The 18,816-nt window shown below is 41.9% G+C and overlaps 2 protein-coding genes across 8 annotated transcripts in view; one reads left to right on the top strand and one right to left on the bottom strand.

Moving 5' to 3' along the window:
* INSYN2A (inhibitory synaptic factor 2A) overlaps nucleotides 1-12,301 on the bottom strand; it is a 45,027-nt gene extending 32,726 nt beyond the window's left edge. For 3 of the 4 annotated variants that reach the window (XM_081005273.1, XM_081005276.1, XM_081005275.1), the window contains exon 1: nucleotides 11,251-12,301. The gene's annotated coding sequence lies outside the window, so the exon portion shown is untranslated. The remainder of the gene's footprint in view (nucleotides 1-11,250) is intronic. The other variant, XM_081005274.1, reaches the window with a different exon arrangement.
* DOCK1 (dedicator of cytokinesis 1) overlaps nucleotides 1-18,816 on the top strand; it is a 362,659-nt gene that overhangs the window by 181,096 nt on the left and 162,747 nt on the right. The gene's annotated exons all lie outside the window — the stretch shown is intronic.

An 18,816-nucleotide genomic window follows, 5' to 3' on the forward strand; every position in this document is an offset into this window, starting at 1 on the left:
TGAGATATATTTTAATGGATTAAGAAGCAGCCCAGAGTCTTTCCCAATGTTGCTATTTTTAAAAAAAATTAATATATGTCATGACTAGCTGAATTCATGCTCAGTTTACCTTTTTTTATATTTATCACAGGCCATTTAGCCTCTACACTTTAAGTTGAATAAGGTATCAAACATCATGTCCCTCCCCCCCCCCCGTTAAATTGTACCTCAATCCAATTAAACTCCAGCCATGGCCAGACTTGCACCTTATTCCACCATATCCACTACCCCCAGTTGAATGCCTCCAAAGAGGAAAGCTACTCTCCATATTTTTCAACCTTGCTCTGTCTCCATGGAAACCAGAAGGCCAGACATTATACATAGAATATTACTTTTGCCCTTTGTTAGGGATTCAAATAGCCTGTAACTACATCTTCAGGAGATGAGCAGCATCACGCTGAGAGGGAAAGCAGGTGTTGTTTGAGAGATACTTTGGACAATCTGTGAATTCTTTTTTTATGAATTAATAAAACAGTTTTTCAAAGCGTGGGCTTGAACAGCATTCATAAAAAATTATGATGGTCCATGAAAAAGACCTTGATGAGAGAGCACTCCCGCATAACCCTCCCCAACACTATCTGATGAGAATCTATGGTGGAGGATGAAATCAAAACAAGTGCTTGAAATTCTGAAGTTCCCTATGGCTACTCAGCACAGTGAAGCATACATTATGCTTTTAATGGCTAAGTAGACTGACTAAATAGAGGGACACGGGTGGCGCTGTGGTCTACACCACTGAGCCTCTTGGGTTTGCCGATTGGAAGGTTGGCGGTTCGAATCCCCACAACCGGGTGAGCTCCCGTTGCTCGGTCCCAGCTCCTGCCAACCTAGCAGTTCAAAAGCACCCCAAAAAGTACAAGTAGATAAATAGGTACCGCTCCAGCGGGAAGGTAAATGGCGTTTCCGTGCACTGCTCTGGTTTCGGTGTTTCATTGCACCAGAAGTGGCTTAGTCATGCTGGCCACATGACCCGGAAGCTGTACGCTGGCTCCTTTGGCCAATAAAGTGAGATGAGCGCCGCAACCCCAGAGTCGTCTGCGACTGGACTTAACTGTCAAGGGTCCTTTAAGTTTAGACTTACTAAATAGCCTGGATTCAGATGATAAAATATAGCTTCTCCCCCCCACCCAGCGAGTTTGGATACATTTCCACCTTCATGACTATGTGCAACCACCCTAGCAAATTTACATTCAGCATGACTGCAATGCTTTAATGCTATGGCACCTGTAGCATTGCTCTGGCATAGTTAGACAACTTCATATTCTAAACTGCTTTGGCAAAGGATACCATAATGTTGTACAGCACATATCTGGCCATTTATATCAAGTTGCGTGTCATTTGGAACAACTAGTTTTGGTTACCGTGAAGTCAAATAATGTTAAGTGTGTGTCTGGTTTGATGGGAGTCTTTTACAAGTGTTACTAAAATGTAAAGGCAGTATATAGCAGGATAGACTTGTCTGAATTGTCAAGCAGTTTATAACTTGGATCAAGCTATTTTGGACACAACTTTGTGCAAATAATATTGACAGAGTGGAATGGCTTGAGAACCATACTGCAAATATCCTGAGTAAAATATTATTGGCATTTAAGCCCCTGTTCTTTAGACATCTGAGCCATTTCAAGTATTTTTATTTATTTATTTCATAAAATTTATATACTGCTTGATTGTTGTTGTTTTAAAAAAGAATCCTCAAAGCAGTTTACAAAAAAAAAATACTTTAAAACATACAAAAGTTAAATTACTAACAAATAACAAAAAGTTAAATTACTAAAACAAATTGAAATTCGCATCAGCATTTTTAGCAGGTGTCAAAAAGAAAACAGTGAAGGCACCAGTATTTTGAGTTTCTTGTCAGCCTACCAGCCCATATTGTTTTTTCAACCTTTGAACTAGTGTGAAATTATTTAAATGGGTTATCCTTGACATTATGTTAAATGAGATAGATGGTATTCATAAATCATTACATCACTGAAAAGAATTTGTTTGTAACCTTTAGAATTTTGTCCAAAGCAGAAACTTGAAACTACTTCCATATTATGCTTCAAATAGGTTTTCCTTTCATATCTATTGAACCAGGTGCCAGATGCAGAACTTTACATAAAATGCCAAGTTTTGTGCTGCTACATGTTTCTGCTGTGGGCACATTGATAGAGGCTTGATTTTCTTTATAGAAAATTAGGGAATTCTATGCTAAGTTTTCAGTACAGGCATTTTACATAGTTGAGATGAACATTGTTTTGATTGTCCTAAATATTTAACATCATAATTGTAATCTCATGCCCATTCTATGTACTCAGCTGTCACAGAAATTAATACTTTCCTTGTTTTAAAAGAGTTAGACTGCAATCATATGAATATATATCTGAGTAGAAGTCCCATTGGACACAGTGGGGTTTGTATATTGAGAAAATATGCAGAGGAGATCTGACTGTTAGAGTAGCATAATCATTTGTCATCTTGGGTTAATAGAAATGCTTTATTTCTAAAATTCTGAATCACAAAAAGCATACATAGATGTGACACTGATTTCTTTGGACTTTTAATTATGTTTTAAATAAGAATGCTGGGGAAAGCTGCTCTTTCTTTGGTAGGTACTTGAAATGATTTATAGCGCATTGTCTGCTCATTTGAGTGTCCTTTAGGCATCCTCCTAGCTGTATGGGAAACTCCTATCTGTGGAAATGACATTTAAATGACCATGCCTCACACCCCAATCCTATGAATCTTCCCCATGTACTCTGCATCCTCCCTACTGCAGCAGTGCAGATTCCATGGAAATAGCCTACAAAATTGTGTGCAGCCCATGTGTTTGTGGTCATTTAAATGTCCTCTGTGCCTCACAGGAGCAGCTTATGGATAAATGGCTTTCAGGCACCTGTAAGGAAGTTTAATGGGTACAGCAATATATGGATTCTCTAACATCTGTTATCGGTCCATATGCTAATTACGTCTTAAGAGGAGTTGCTGGATAATAGAGGTTGCAGTGGTTCTTTTCTTCCTGTTTGATCTTTTCTAATCTTTTGCTCGTTGCAAGTGGCACTCGCACATCAGTGAGTATTCAAATATATGATTCCAAAATAGTAGGTGTATTATTTTCAAGGTGTCCCAAAATCTCTAGTTAGCAATTTGACTGCGGAGTGTAAAATAAGGTCTCTATAATTAAACCCAGCAGCATTTTCAAATTCAAATAAACAGAGCAAAACTGTAGGTTTCTAGCCCTCAGGAGTCACAGAAATATGGGGCAGGGTGGGGGGTGGGAGAGAGTTAGAAAACCCAAAAGGTCTGAAAGGATTTACAGAGGTCAGGATGTGAAATTGCTCCTAACACCACTATTCTATTATTTATCACATTTGTATCCTGCCCTTTCTCCAAGGAGCTCATGGTAGCTTACATGGGATTCCTATTTAATCACAACATTGCGAGGGAGGTATATACTAAGAGGTAGGAACTGGCTGAGCTGGGATTTGATCCTAAGTCTCCTTAATCTAGACTCAACACTCTAGCCAATACACTACTGTTTCTTCCTCCTGGCCATTTTCTGATCCTCTGGCTATTCCAGAGCTCTTGCCTTCATGCCTTACTTGTGTGATTTCGAAAGTCACCTGGCAAGCTACTACAGAAAACAGAGCACTGGGCTAGAAGGAACTTTTAGGTTGATTCAGTTGGGCAAACATTAATGTTATGTTTTCTCAGTCTCACAATTCCAGTGATTAGTTTTGGAGAGTTGTTTTGCAAATTCAAGCATCTGAGACAAATTCTACACATCCAAGATGAAGCATCATGGGACCTGCTGCAAATCTCATGGCCTGAAGGGCTATGGCAGCTTACAAAAACACACACAATACCTAAGAAATTAAAGTCAGCTAGATAAAAAAATATTAAAAGTCATTTCCTGTTAATAGTTTAACCTTGGACATCAAAACATAGGTCTGGTTTTCACAACCCTGTAAGCCAAACTGTGGCTTACTAGGACAGCATAAATGTTGGGGCTCCTGGAGAGAAGCTTGCAGCTGCTTTGCTTCTCCTTGGTCCGGGGGCTTGTGGTTAGTGAGGAGAGAGTCTAACAACAAGCCCAGATTTGGGTGACAGGCTTAGCTTAGCACATGTGCAAAGAAAGACAAGGGAGGAGTAAAGAAGCTGTGAGCTCTTGCCCAGGAGCTCGCATGTTCCTGTAGTCCCAGAAAGCAGTAGTTTGGCTTAGTATGTCATGAAAACCAGGCCAGACTAGGGAGCTGCTATGGGGTTTCCAGGAGTCCCTGTTATGGCAGGTTTCTGGCTAACAGGTAGACCTGCTTTACAAACTTTAGGATGTTGTTGGAATAATCAAGAGGGCTTTCTTAAGAGGGCGTCTAGGGGTTATTGTTTTAATAGCTTCTATAGGGTCAAAGAGGACAACAGATACTATTGTGAACTACTATTGTAATTTCTAATGTGGCTACTGCAGTAAAGTGTTGTTGTTTTTCAAGAGGGAAGCACCAGTTCAGCTACTTGCCAAGTTCTCAAGGGATCCTAGGTATGCCTCTGGTCCTGGTCCTGGTCAGAGCCTGGATAGATGACCTTCTGCCTGCAAGTCTGGAACTTATTCCTGAGTCCAAAAAAAGTAGCAAAAGGCTAGGTCCTTTTCATCTTGCTGTGATAGGGAGAGACAGCTTTAAACATTAACATGTCAGGGAAGATTAAAACCCCTGGAATGTTGGAGCTATTTTTACATGACAGTACAAAACGTGTGGTATCCCATACCCGTATCTGGTGAACAGCAGAAATAATGGTTTCTAAAATACCTTTCATATGCTCTTATAAAACAAATCTCTTAGTCAAGTTTTCCTCCAGTTTTGCCCTCTCCATATCCTGTTTTCCCTAATACTTAATAAACACTTGCTTAATTTCTTAACTATATTTTCATTGCCCTTTCCCATGCAACCAGTTTTCCCTAATACTTAATAAGCTATGTTTACGTTGCAGTGTGTGTGTGTGTGTGTGTGTGTGTGTGTGTGTGTGTGTTTTGCAAAGGAACACATCTTCATTAAACTAATAAAAGTGCAACGAAAAGCAACCAAAGATTAATAGAGCAATCCAGATTTACAGCCTGGAAATGCTGGCTGGACTTTTGATGGAGTGGATATGTCCTTTTGCCAAGTCCTGCCCAGCTCGGACAGCCTCTGCTGACAGAGCAGCTCTTATCATCGGTGGGGAAGTCCTGCCTGTGAGAAGCCCCCCATGCACCCACTGAAAGATTGGTATATTCACCAGCAGAAACCCCAAAGCTGGGCATGTTGGGGGGTGGGTGTAGGTGGAAAGGGATCACGGCTACTGGATCTTACACTGACCCTGCTGTCATCATGTGACTGCAGCTGGCCTGATCAGGGCTTTTATGCTGTGCCAGTTTGAGAGCTGGTGCAGTGAAAGGCTGTTTATCCTTTTGCCACCTTCCACTCTGACTGGTGCAAGCAGCAGGGCTGTGGATGTAATGCAGACTGTGCCATTCCCTTAACCCTCTGCTGCCACCCTGGAGTTAGGACTGCACCCTTAATAATATGTTCCTTCACAGTTTAAGAAAAGCGTAAGAAGAGAAATCGAATACTTTCAATGGTGTTAAATTTACAAAACAATACTATAATTTCAACTAATAAAGCAAAATGATCAAATGAGTCGGTGAGATGCAAGGTAAAGAGGCTCCTGGTTTTATTTAATACTTTCTCTTCTTCATCTCTTCCTTGGATTGCAAACGTCAAATAAGGCCCAGTCTCTTTCATAGTTGTGTAGTATTCACACACAAACATGCACATGCGCAGCACACACACTGTAGATTCATTTTGTCAATTACTTAGTAAGGATGCAGATATTAAAAGGAAATAAAACATGCCAGGGCTTGTGAAATGCTAAGCTATGCAATAATTTGGAGGGAAATTCAAACATTTGTTTATCTTGGGAATAGCTTTCATTCCTTTGGGTTGCTTTAAAAGCGGCTGCTTTTTCTACTTGGAGGTGTGCAGTCTAAAAGGTTGGCTAGAGAGATCTGATTGGCTCTACCTTCTGTATGAGTCTACAGTTGTCATTGGAATAATGTTGTCCTGGGAATGTATGTCATACCATTAGTCAACAGTTTAGTTATAAGTGAATTATATTGCAGTGTATTTGGGCTTTAAATCACTCGTAGGTGGCTCATGAATGAGGATATCTACAAGCATTAAACATGTTGTGTTCACACTGACAGCATCTTGACATAAATCTCTTTGCAAGTTGGCGATGTAGTCTCATGTGGTGGACTTTACCAGCTGCACTGATGTGAGTGGGCTGACCAGTAAAAGAAATGGCGGGGAAGGTAAAGGGGCTTTGATATCTAAAACCCAGTGAGGATATTATTCAAAAAAGTATGCACACAAAATAGACCTGCCTCTGAAATTTTTGCTGATTAGCTTTGTGCTACATGCATTCAGTTGTTATTCTTACTCTTTCTGAAAGTAATAAATGGTGCAGTAAATAGGTTTCGCAGTGCCACAGAAGAACATCTGATCATGTTCTGTATAATTAATAATGAATCTTAGGGCTTCAAAATATGTAAATGTGAATACCAGACTAGTTGTACAACCTTGCATGTTGTCATGTAACACTGTGTCTTATTTGCAGCTCCATGTCACTTCTCCAGTTTGGTGGGGGGAAGGCCTACACGGTGTTAATATTAAACCAAAGTCCTTAAAATCCTTACTTTTGGAGTGCTTAAGCAAGTGAGCATTTGTTCTGGCTGGTCCACATCAAGGATTACAGATGAGGGCCAGAATCCTAGGGCCAAATGCTTCCAAGCTAAATTCTTACTTGGAATTTAGGTTATTTTCAGCAGCTTTCCTCACCCCTAGTTTCAAAAGCAACTTGCCATGTAGTATGAGAGGCAGATATTTCAGAAACACAAGTCCAAGGTCCCATAAAGCATGTGGAATTAGTTGTTTGAATATAGATTTGTTAGTTCTCTGCCTATTCTTAATACCTAGAATGGGATTTCTGCATTAATTTATTGTGTGATGATGCAGAGCATTAGCTATGATATAAGCAAATTCTGCCTGATCAACTTTAAGAAACAATTGATGTTAACTAGCCCTTTTTTGAATTAAAAGATGATTAGAACTGTTCTGTGATAATTGGAAGAGGGTTTTTTGTTTTTTGTTACATACAATGTTTGTTGAATTTTTATTTCCAGGCAACAAGATAATATTGTCTGTCTGTGTGTGTGCGTGTTTGTATGGTGGGGTCATGGAGTTACTCCATAGCCTGAATGGCAATGGTGGATAGGGGAGAAGGGCAGAAAATAATAATATTGTTTCCCTTTTTGGACCAAGTTGGTTAGAGCATGGTGCTGATAATGCCATGGTTGCAGGTACGATTCCCATATGGGACAGCTGCATATTCCTGCATTGCAGGGGGTTGGACTAGATGATCCTGAGGGTCCCTTCCAACTCTATAGTTCTGCAAAATACTACTATTATTGTACAGCCAGTTCACTCCACTGCTAAGCTCTTATGCCCCAGATTCAAATAGTAATGTGACTGATGAGAAGACTGCAACTGGATTTAAGTCACGGCATTACTGCACATTACAGGCAGAGCAGCACTCAAAGGATGATGTAGGAAAAGGGCTTTATAACATGCAGAACATCTTTCAGGTATTTGGTGCAGGAGTGCATTCAGAGTGTCTGCCAAACAGATTGTCCCTCCAACCTGGTGGAAAATCTTCGATACCGCAGTCTGACTCCTTTTGGAAGAAGCTGGTGAATGTTTGAAAAATATGTGCATGAAAACAATGGGGCAATGTGAAAATCATTGATAACGTTGAGAACAAGAAGCGATGGACACATATGGCAGGCCTCTTCAGTTGTTCATAAAGTATACTATGGAGATGTGCAAGGGGAGGAGGAGATTTATTAGCCCCCTTCCCTCACCTTTTTCCAGATTCTAAAATGCACAGGGAGTCTCCACAAGTATTAGAGGCTTCCCCTTCAGAAGGTCATCCTATAACTCATGAGAGCTAGTGACCATAACAAGGGGTGGAGCTTTCGTTCCCACCCCTGCAGCCCCCATTTTCAAGTAATACACACTACTTCTGAGTCTGAGAAATGAAACTATTGTTCTCAAGAAAATATTATTTACTGGGAAATATTTATATACAGAGAGGACAGGGAACATATGACCTTCCAGATGTTGTTGGGACTCCTACTCCCATCACCCTTGGCCAGCCTGGCCCAACATTCAGGGATGATGGGGGTCCTAATCCTCCTGTACTCCAAATTAGGTACTCCTGCTCTACAGTTACTATTTATTGTCCCTGCCGTGCATGATGTTGAAAATCTAATTGCATTATAAAACTGTAAAGAGCATTTTTCTGTAAGAAAGATTGAGTTACTTCTGCCTGTGCAAGACAACACTGAGGCCTACATCTAAGGCAACATAAAACCTTCATTTAGTTTGCTGCCATGTTGATGGTCTGCTTTCAGCTCTTCCTGCCACCAACCCCAAACTGGCAAATACCAATGAATATTTATTTTTATTTCAACAATTGTATACCGCTTAATCACATTCATCTCTAAGTGGTTTACGGGACACCTAATACACCTAATAATGAGTTAAAACTATAATAAAATCAGAATATACCGCTGAGTGCATTTGTAATTGTTGATTTAATAAATGAATGCATATTTATGAAGAATTTAAAATTATAATTTTATGTGTTGTGTGAGGAATATTTCATTTTCAAGTACATTTGGGGTTAATAAGACTGCATGGCATGCATTTCTGCCTTTTGCTCTCTCAGCTTGCTAATTTATATCTTCAGTGCTAAGCACCCATCACTGCTTTGTTGCTCTTGTGCTCTACTTGCTTGTTGTTTGCACCCTTTTATCATTGGCTGAATTCAGTTTAGTTTTTTCCCTGATTTCTAGTTTGGATGTCAGTCCTGCGAGAGTGGTTGCTTGTTAGCTTAATGAACAAACCTGTGCACTGAATGGCAAATAGTTTAACCCCCCCCCCAATCAGTAACAAATTGATTCTTTATTGATTATTTCTATTGTTTAAACAGCTATACTTCTGCATATTTATAATTAAGTTGTACTAATTTATTGAAAGGAGCAGGTGCCCATTTTGTTCTTACATGTTTTTTAAATGAAGGGATAACTTCACAGCATTTTGATTAAGGTTCCATTGATACCCATTCCACTATAAAAAACTTATTTATAACACAAGTTCATGTGTTAAGTCAACACCACAGCATGCTGATTTTTTAAAAAGCTATGCACAGAGTGTAACAGCAATTCTCCCAATATACATAAACAACCTACCAGATGTACTTATGTCATCTGTTTGGACAACAGACCATTACTCTCATCACGTATCATAGCTTTGAATTTATTTCTGCTTATACGCAGGAGTATAAAATAAATGCTAAAATGAAGTATATCTTGATTTCAAGCATTACTTTCCCATTTATGTTCTTTCTAATAGCAAAGTGCATAAACATTAACATACACATGATTTTTCTTTGATTTCATGCTTTGAATTTTTGCTGAAACATTTTGTGGATCGGTGTGATTAAAATGCATTGCAATGGTCACATCTGACGATTTCTAGCCAGTAGGTTTTCATCCAGCATCTTGGTGTTAACCTTGATGTGCACAGAATCAGAGAAGCGGAATATAAATATGAAAGGCATCCCCATAGTGGGGAACAGAAACGAATCACATATATGCACCAATGCTTTCTGTGTCAGTTTGCTTTACACTATAGCAACATACTGGTGGCGGGAGGGGATGCGATTTCTGGAACTAGGGTAGGAAAGGAGAATGGATCTGTCCAAACTTTCTAGTTCCGAAGGAGTTAAACACTCCCTCACTATGTGCCTGTGTAGGATTTAAGCTGTTTAGACAGACAAGGTCGAATTTAAACCGCTTCACTGCCTAGCCTAGCTTTGTAGTACAGAGGGCGAAGAGGGAGAGTTGCTGCTCCTTTGGGACAGACCCCATCTCACACACACACACACCAGTCTGCTCCAGGGCTTTCCAGATTGTAAAGAATGGTCGGAGAGGCTTATCTTTCAACCCTCCAGCAACCCCCCCCCCAAAAAAAAATAACCCTGGCTTGCTAGCTGCAATCTATGTTGCCCCCTGATTGCCGGAGCTCGCTCTAGCGTTTTATGAAGTGGAGAGAGACGGAGGTCACAGGAGAGGATTTTTATTTCGAGTGCTAAAGACGCAAGGCGGACCCCGCTCCCCCCCCCCCCGCCAACATGAGGCTGCAGGACGCAAGGTCCCGCCGCGATATGGCCCCGGTGACTTTGGAGCCCGAGGCGCGCTATTGCCCTTTCGTCTTGCTCGCCTGGTGCAGGTGGACGGGACTCCCCATTCGAACGTGTCAGAAGTGGGGAAAGGGCAGCGTCAAACCAGAATCCGATGTTTTAGGAGCAAGCAAACACGCTTGCACCCCTTTAACATATGATTAAGGATTTGGGGGGGGGGAGGCTGGCTAGCTGTGACTAATCTACTGCACCGCAAGTTACCGATGAGCAGGAGATCTGCTCGTAGTGTTCTCCATTATCATGCAGATCAGTGGCAAAATCTAATTAGTCCCTTCGCTGGGGAAAAGAATGACTGGGTAGCTGGTGGTTTGGGGCTAGAGTCTTGAGAGACAACAGCCCGGAGGAGTTCGCGGATAGTCTCTCTCTCTCCCCCCCCCCCCACCTTTTAAACAGCAACACCGTCACCTGAGCACTTCAGCAGTTTGTATGATGTGAACTGAGAACGACCCGGCCAAGGTTTATGGCATTTTTCTAGAACGCTCAAATTCTAGGACATGTGAAGTGGTATTCTCCCAGCTCGCTCCCCCCCCCCCCCCCTTCTGCTGTGAAACTTGTAAGATGCAATCGCGTTACCAGGCAGCCGCGTACTACTATTGCATAACACGGCTCGCCCCCCCTCACTCGCCCCCCCCCCCTTATAACAAAATTCACGCTTCGCATATTTGCTCACACTTCTGCTTGTGAAGTTTTAATTAGGCAGCCATGGTAACTCACTCTTTGCAATGAAGCCTCGTTCCGGGGAGATGTCGAAGCTCCCGAGCACTCTGATCCCTCTGGAATCTCTGAGCAGCTTTTTGGGGTTTGGGGGTTATTTTGGGGGGGGGCGAGTAGTGTCCGCACAAAGTCTGGGCTGATTCTCCGTGCGATGCTTACCTTTTCCTACGCTTCCTTACAAATAAGTAAAGGTCTGTGCAGTTCCTTTGCGATGATGCATCTCTCCCGGCTCACTTCTGCAAGCTTGCAGAGCAACGATCCACTCTTGTAAGAGCATCTGCTGCAAGATAACACCAATGGGATTTTTCTTTTCTTTTTTTTAAAGAAGAAGAAGAAGAAGGGGGGTGGAATTGCTTCCCGGAGACTTGGTCACCGCTGCCAGCCAACCGGCAGCACCGCCGCTGCCTCCTCTTCCTCCTCGTTAGATTTCGCAGTGAAACATTAATTCAGCCGTGACTACGTGAAGCAATTGTCAGGGTAGCAGCAGCAGGAGCCACGCAGTCTGGAAAATGTCCTCATTTACTGCAATTCAGTGCCTTCGATGTGATCTCACACACGATAAAAAGGAAGCCGGTGCGGGGGGTGGGGTGGGGGTGGGGGGTGGCGGAGGTTGTTATGGGGAGGAAGGGGGTGGCGGGGATCCTTTCAAGCAGCCCCCGCGTCAAACCTGGCTTCTTGATGTGTTCACTTTGAAGCATTCTCTGTAGTCCTCCCGTCTTGCAGGCAGAGGCTTCGGGCGAGCTCCCTCCGCTCCTACTTTTGGGAATGCACGAGAGAAAGGGGAGCGTGTGCTGTTTTGCTGGCGCTCAGTGCGTGCGCGCGTGTGTGTGTGTGAGTGTGCGCGCGTGTGTAGCTCGGCGGAGAAGAGACGAGAACTGGCGCTGGCTCTCCGCTAGGGAGAGTTCTCGTGTTCCCTCTGATGCAGGAAGCCGGTGTGACCGGGAACTTGTTGAGTTCAGGATGCAGTTCTTCCAGTGATGGACGGGGAACCAGGGATAGCACAAGGAAGAGGAGGACGTACCTCACATGCTCTTGATCCCTTTGGAAATTGGGGAAGGGAGATGGGATCTTTCCAGAATGGATCTGGATTCTTCTTGTCTTTACAGCCTTTTGTCATTACAGTTTAAATGCATTTCCAGACTCAGGACATAGAGTACTGTTTACATTACCTTGAGGCTGAATCGGAAAAGGAATACAGCAGAGTTAGCGGTTTTGAGTCTGTGTACGCTATTTGACTATAAAATGTAAAACACCCCGCAGTTAATTTGTTGGGGTTTTTTATATAATTTTTTAAAATGGAATTTTGCTTCAAATTATTCTGGAACTGGACCTGCCGAGCTGACGTGTTATGACCTAGAAGGGACCTCTGGCAACCCCAGATGCATGTGTTTGGGGTAGAGTAGTTGCTACAGTTTCTCAGTTCTCAAGGATGGGGTTTTTACCTGTTTTGGATGCAACTGAGACATTGAGGTGGGGGAATGTTTCTCCACCAATTATACATGTGTAGTGTAAAAAGTAGTCAAGAATTGTTTAATTCTTTCATTAAACAATGAAAAACTTTAGTCAATAAGTTTCAGAATTTAGTAAACCACCCCAGGTTTCCATTAATTTTCCAGTAGGACATTGCTGACATGGGCAATAAGTTCTAAAGCAAGCTTTCTTAAGACATATATCTGGCTGAGTTCAATAGGACTTAATAGTCAGTGGGTTTATGACTGTACCGTTAATACGACTTAAGTATATGCATAGGTTTCAGTGTGGCATTTTGAGCGCATTGGAAAGATCAGTTAAATTTCTGCATAATTCATATTTTCTGGTTAATTGGGGTTTGTATTTTTGCATGTATTTTTAAATTATTAAATCATTTTTTGTTCTCATTGTTCGGTTTTCTAAAGTGTGTTACTATATTGTAACATTTATAACATGCCTAAAATTAACAAGTGCACTTGTTTTTAAATATAGCACAGTCTCTTCCCACAAGCCCATGTTTTCATACATGGGATTCCCATCAAATTTGCAGATGACACAAAACTGGGAAGGGTAGCTAATGCCACAGAAGACAGAATCAGAATTCAAGATGACCTTAACTTAACAAATTGGAAATCTGCCCCCCCCCCCAATGAATTTCAACAGGGACAAATGTAAGGTTTACACTTAGGCAGGAATAACCAGCTGCTCAAATATAAGATGGTAGACACTTGGCTTGCCACTAGTGCATGCGGAAAGGATTTCAGGTTCAGGTTACAAGAAAGGAGATTCCGACTAAACATCAGGAAGAATTTTCTGATAGTAAGAGCTGCTGGACAGTTGAATGGACTCCTTCTGAAAGTGGTGGACTCTCCTTCCTTGAAGGTTCTTAAGCAGAGGTTGGATGGCCATTTGTCATGGATGCTTTCGTTGAGATTTCAGCATTGTAGAGGGTTGGACTAGAATGACCCTCAGGTTCCCTCCCAACGTTATGGTTCTATGATTCTATAATACAATGCAAAAGGAAAAGGGAAATAGTAGGGAAGAGAAAAGCAAGCACTGGAGCAATTGATAGTGCCAAGTTGGTTTTCCCCCTTGTCTTGATCTTCTTCCTGGAAGGCACATGTATAGCCTTCTACTGCCTATGGCCTATGGTGGTAGAGGCCAGCATAGGCCTTTCTTCTGGTCCAGGTAACTTGCAGTTGGAGCAGAGTGTCCTTTCATGCAGAGAGGGGGTCAAGCTCCTGTAGTTCATACTCTGGAAGCTGGGTGGGGGTGAATTAGTGGTCTCTTCATATATGATTAAACAGTAGGATCAGTGGAAGGTGATTATCAGTGCTTGCTTTCAATCATTAGTTGTGGTTTGGATATGTAGATATGTGTATCTTTAATCTCTTAAAGATTAAAAGGTAAAGGGACCCCTGACAGTTAAGTCCAGTCACGAACGACTCGGGGGTTGCGGCGCACATCTCGCTTTACTGGCCGAGGGAGCCGACGTTTGTCCACAGACAGTTTTTCCAGGTCATGTGGCCAGCATGACTAAACTGGAGCAGCGCACAGAAACCCCGTTTACCTTCCTGCCGGAGCGGTACCTATTTATCTACTTGCGCTTTGACGTGTTTTCGAACTGCTAGGTTGGCAGGAGCTGGGACCGAGCAACAGGAGCTCACCCCGTCGTGGGGATTCAAACTGCTGACCTTCCGATTGGTAAGCCCAAGAGGCTCAGTGGTTTAGACCACAGCGCCACCCGTGTCCCTTCTTTAAGATTATCCTCAGATAAATATAAATCTGTTTATCTGTTTGCTGTGTAGCTTCATATAATAGTGCCACTGCTGTGCTTTTAGCTTTAAGGCAAAGGGAAATCTTTCCCCTTTGCTCTGGTGCCAAGAACTGTTCAAACTTTGCACTGGAGCAAAAGCTGCCATCAATTCTGCCGTGCAGTGGCAGCCATTAAACAGGTCAGCAGAACAGGGTGGGAGATTTATGGGGTAGATTTAAGGCCTGGTCATCCAATTCACTGCATTGTTTTCCATAGAGAAGCTAAGATTAGCTTTAATGATCTTGACAGGACACAGTTCACAGAATAATGCCAGCTCCAGTGCCCAATGCAGCCTCTGGTATAATTGTTCTGGTGATCTCCATAAGATGACGCTGTGATGTGTTTTAATGTTGGGGCAGAGAGATGGCAGCCAATCATTCTGTTGTATAGTTTCCTACTTGTTAGGTGTCTTCTGCAGACAGGAATGAATTGATCTGAACAATAAACTCACCAGAGTTAGCAGTAAAGGTGTTAAAGTGTAGGAGTGGAGGTAGATTTGCTGCATTGCCGGGGATTGGATGCTCTAGTGACTAGAGTGGGCCCATCGGATAGCAGCTGCCTTGTCTTGAACATTTATGGCGAACTTTTATTGCATGCCACAGGATGAAAATGAAGGTCTTATTTGTTTATTTAAACCTGTAGTGGTGTAGAACAGTTAAAACACAAACTAAGAGTACTAAAAGCACAAAAATGCAGCAAAGTATTGTAATATATAAAAATACAGGGTCAGCTTACTGGTCAGGGAAAGCCTGGGGGAGGAATGTTGGGGAGCTTGGGTGGGAGGGGGAAAAAAGATGTATAAAGTAGGTAACTGGTGGTGCTTTCCATATGGTAGGGGAAAGAGGTGCCAAGTTGCCCTGAAGACTGAGGAAGCTGCATCATGTGTGTTATGTCATGCGGTGTTTCAGGAGGAGACAGGGGACCGAGCCAAATGCAGTGGCTGGCAGCTCTTCCTCTCTCATGCTCAGCAGCCTTGCATGGCAGGAGGAGGAAGAGCTGGTCACTGACGCAGTGCTCAACTCCATGCTCGGCCTCCTCCACCCCCTGACAGTAGGGAACATTGGGGGGCTGCCACCCATATTGCGGGGCTCCAAAAATGCTTGGCCCCTGGCGTTGGTGCCCCTGGTAGAAGAAATAGCATTCCAACGAATAGGGCAATAGCAGAAAATGCATGTTTCTGAGTCACCACCATCCAGTGGTTTTCCACTGCAACACTAAGCACATGAGGAGTTGGTTATCTGTTGTCACAATCCACAGGCAAGATAAGAACAGGGAGGCTGCTGCATCTACAGGACAACACCTAGTTTATCATGCATCTTGAGCCACATGATCACTTAAGAGTTATCCTGTGGATGTAGAATGACCCTCCTTCTAAATGATGGTCATTGTTGATGATAGCTTCTTATCATCGTTCCAAGGTTTAATATCACAGTTACCTTACTGTGCAGTTTCTACAGCATCTCAGTAATGCTGGTTACTGTCTCCGGTTTTCTTGTCTATTAAGGCAGCTTTGATAGGCTGTACAGTGGTACCTCGGGTTACATACGCTTCAGATTACATACGCTTCAGGTTACAGACTCCGCTAACCCAGAAATAGTGCTTCAGGTTAAGAACTTTGCTTCAGGATGAGAACAGAAATTGTGCTCCGGCAGCGCGGCAGCAGCAGGAGGCCCCATTAGCTAAAGTGGTCCTTCAGGTTAAGAACAGTTTCAGGTTAAGTACGGACCTCCGGAACGAATTAAGTACTTAACCCGAGGTACCACTGAATATTTCTCCAGTGACACCCCCTCCCCAAAGAAATGTCTTTAGGTTGGGTTTCATGTAAATGTCTCAGACCTAGCTAGTCACTATGCCTTCTTGGGTTCACAGACAGGGATAACTAACTTCTGATTATAAGGCCAAGTCAACCCTTCTTCTTCATTATTTGATGTATAAAGACTTATAAATGAATCCCACTGCAGATTTCTTCATCTTCAATGTCCTTTCTCAAATTGTTATGAAGATGCCCAACTCTTGGATTTGACAGGTCAAAAGAAGAGATGCAGCATTATGACCGAATCATAACACAGAAGCATAGTATATTTTTCCCCCGACAGCAAGAACAGAAGAATCTAGCTCTTTACACATTGATGATGCAAAGGGTGCAGGCAGTATCTCCTGGTTTGCACGTCACAGTAAGCCAAACTGTGGCTTTACAGGACTGTGTGAATGGACAGGTTGTAGCTATTTTGCTCCTCCCTGGGCTTTTTTACTGCCATGCTACAATGAGCTAAGCTTTCCAAACTCAGGCTTGTGGCTTGAGAAAAAGCCTTAGTGACTATGCAGCTCCTCTCATAGTTTGGCTTATCACAACATGCATACCAGGCCAATATCTAGCAGTGTCTAGCTAAAAGATCATTAGTAAATATTTAACACCACTTGCTAGTTCCGAATGGAGGAAACATTTTTCTTCCCATTTCCAAATCTATGAACGATGTCAAATGTGAAACAAAATGGATCACCCTAGTGATTTCTTTAGAAATCGCACCAGTCCATTCAATTCCCAGTTGTGAGAGTCTTTTCTGTCCTTGCATGAGAGGAAACAGTCGCCAGCTTGAGGTATCAGCACTGTACATGTAGATGTCAAATGTAAATTGTCATGTTTGTATCATTGCTTGTGATTGAAATTCCTATTTAATCTTCTAGATAATTTAAATTAACCAGCTACCAAAATCAAATGGTGCCAGTATCTTTTATATTCATCAAAATGAGTGATATTTAGTGCTGCTTAGTCTTATTTTGAACACCTAATACTTACAGTCTAATACAGTTTGAGCAATTCCGACAGAGTGGGTGTAATTGCAGGCATTACAATATTATCTAGGTTACTCCAGTTGCACTAGGGCCGTTCTGATTTCATATCAAGAGTCTTGGTTTCTTTAAATTGGAAAGAGAGAGGGTTTTGTTTCAGAGATGAACTGTGTTTGGCTGTTCATTTCTGTAATCATCTGGGACCCGCAACATCATTAGATGTTCTGTTGAAAGCAATTATTTTCATATTGCTGAATTGCTGATGTTAAATAAGCTGCTGGCTTGTTTTCTGCACTACTGTTGTTGCATAGGTTCCGGCTCTAAATTTTCGCAGTCTGCCTACAGTTGGAATGGAGGATGGCACAGGTGTTATCTTTGACACTTTTTCTGAAAAGCAAAGTTATTACTGTGGTTTGGATTCATCAGCGGTTAATTGTGTTGCTTTCCCTTAACGTTCTTGGTGGACTGGTTGGTTAGTTGTCAATTACTTTGTCAAATATGCAGTCAAAATTAGGCTCTTTCACTAATTACCTGATACCGCCAGTCTCTGTGTAGGCAGAACAGCTTGGTGAATCTAATTTAAGGCTCCTGGCACTGTCATTAGGCACTATGAGTGATTTCTTTGGTGCAGAGCTGTGGTGTAGTGGTGGTGACTGGATTGTGGATGACATAGCAATATATTATCACGTTGGCCAAAATACTACTAGGTATGATAGAAATTGGCATAAGGAATAAGGTTCAATGGTGGAAGTTTTGCTGTCCCAGGGCCACACCAGGGTTCACCTGGATTCAATTCATATGATAAGTAAATGAATGCTGAAATTTCTTCCTAACAAACACAGCTCTGTATTGCTTAGTTTAGTAGTAGGCAGAAGGTTGAACTGGATCTAGTGGTAGATTTCCAGTAGATTGGCAAAGTGTGTGCAGCAGTTTGTACCCCTTTATGCTAAACTATTTCGTGCAGTTGGGGTACTTTGATATATTGAACATAAAATCTAAATATACTAACACTTCGTTGTTGTTGATGATGATGATGATATACCGCCCTATACCCGGAGGTCTCAGGGCAGTTCACTATAGATTAAATCCTAAAACAGAAAGATTTACTTAGGAGCAAACATACATTGGAATACAGTATCAATATTTATTATTTTTGGGTTGTATCCAGTGCTTCTGTTCTCCATTCCCCTGCATCTTCAGTACTTTATAATGGGCAGATGGACACTATTTCTATTCAAGTTCAGTTATTTTCATTTTAAATGTCAGATTTCAAACGTGTTAGATCTCAAAACCTACTTTTTTCTATCTAAGGAACGGAATGTAGCTCTAAAGGTTGAAGGAATACTTGCACAGTACTTTCAACAAATGTGAAATATTTCACAATCCAAATTATTATGCAGCCTGTCTAGTTAGGAAATAAATGAAGATCTAAGAATCTACAATAGCATGAAATATAGTACCCTAAATGACTACATTTTGCTCTTTCTTGAGCAACCATTTAGCTTGTCACCATTACGGATGATTTGTAAGTTTTGCAGACCTATTCTCCAGTACAGAATATTTTCGACCATCTGAATAATAAATATTTTTTCCCTCCCTAATTTGCTCTATGAGAACAAACACAAAATTATTTTTGTTGAATTATCCTG

Source organism: Podarcis pityusensis (genome assembly GCF_964106645.2).
Source record: "Podarcis pityusensis genome assembly, chromosome: 5".
In the NCBI taxonomy this organism is placed as follows: Eukaryota; Metazoa; Chordata; class Lepidosauria; order Squamata; family Lacertidae; genus Podarcis; species Podarcis pityusensis.